General features: G+C 63.9%; 1 protein-coding gene across 1 annotated transcript in view; it reads right to left on the bottom strand.

The window, feature by feature from the left end:
- EMIHUDRAFT_110939 (hypothetical protein) overlaps positions 1-1,337 on the bottom strand; it is a gene marked incomplete at both ends in the record, with an annotated part of 6,266 nt that overhangs the window by 4,354 nt on the left and 575 nt on the right. The window lies entirely within an intron of this gene.

The raw sequence follows: 1,337 nt of genomic DNA, 5'->3' as shown, positions 1-1,337 counted from the left end.
GCTCGATGTTGCGGCCGCCGCCCGGACGGCGCACCCACGTGAGCGCACTGGACCGCACCCTCTTCCCGCGCAAGCTCGGATCGCGCTGCACACTGTGAACACCGTGCTGCGCTCGTTTGGTGTGTGCGCAGCCTCGTTGTCGGGGCCTACGCGGAGGCGTCGGACGACCTGCACCAGCTGTTCGACTGTGTGGTGGATTCGGCATCCAAGCAGCACTGGAGGCGGATCGGCGCGCGTAGCGCGAAGGAGGCGCGGTCCTACTTCGCTACGACGCTGCGGCGGGCGTGGGGCGTGCACTTTGCGCGCGAGTTCGCGCGGCACCGCATCCGACGCGTGGTGTTCGTGGGGGCCCCGCGGCGACAGCCGGGCGTCTTGGGTCCGGGGTTGTGTTTTTCTGTGAACACCGGCCTCCGAGTCGGTCGGCGTCGCGAGCGCGCGCGATAAGGTTACATACACCATCGGCCTTAAGCGTTAAGCCCCGCCGATCGCCAACAAACGCGAGGTAGCCAAGTACTCGAGTAGCGCAGTTGGGCGGCAAGAATTTTACACAGTGTTGCCCGGGAAGAATCAATTCGCGCAAGTTTACGGTCAATCAAGTTGCACGCGTGCTTTCGGCGCGGTGGGGCGACCTGTGCTGCTGCTTAGGGTTCAACGACACCAGCGATTGCTATGAGCGGCGAAAAGGGGCGTGCAGACTCTTCGCAGGAGGACGTCGACCGGATCCTTGGCGCGGACGACGCGTACCGTGTGCTCGGCGTTTCTCGGACGGCTTCGGCCGAAGCTAAGTGAGGCTGCACCGTGTGGTTGCACCTGCAGAGCATGCGGTGATGTTGACACTGCCTGGCATGTAGGCGGAACGCTTACCGAACCCTGGCTCGAAAGGTGCTTGCGACAAAGACTGTTGCAAACACGATAGGAAGTTCCACTCAGGGAGGGGCGAAGCACAGTGAGCACAGTGAGCACGCCCTACATCGGCACCCCGTGCTCCCCAGGTGCATCCCGACAGGAGCGGACACCCCCGCGCGACGGAGGCATTCCAGACTCTGGAGGCAGCGATGGCAAAGGTGGCCAAGGACACGGCCGAAGTGGACGCGTTTCGGGCGATGATGGCGGAGAGGTCCAAGGCGGCGACTGCAAATGCGGGCGGGACGGGAAGTTGGGTACCGCCGGCGTTTGAAAGCCATCACCGCACGGTACTCAGCTAGCCTTCTCCCCGGGGCCCTCTTCGAACTGCTGCTCACGGCATGAAACCACCCCCGTCCTTAGATGCCGTCCTGGACATCCCAAGCCCCTCCGGCAGCGTGCCGTTGGTCGGATGAGCACAGGACCTTCGTCTT

The sequence above is a fragment of the Emiliania huxleyi genome, assembly GCF_000372725.1.
Source record: "Emiliania huxleyi CCMP1516 chromosome Unknown EMIHUscaffold_142, whole genome shotgun sequence".
In the NCBI taxonomy this organism is placed as follows: Eukaryota; Haptophyta; order Isochrysidales; family Noelaerhabdaceae; genus Emiliania; species Emiliania huxleyi.
The sequence above is the reverse complement of the archived record's forward strand: the minus strand, read 5'-3'. Positions and strand labels throughout refer to the sequence as shown.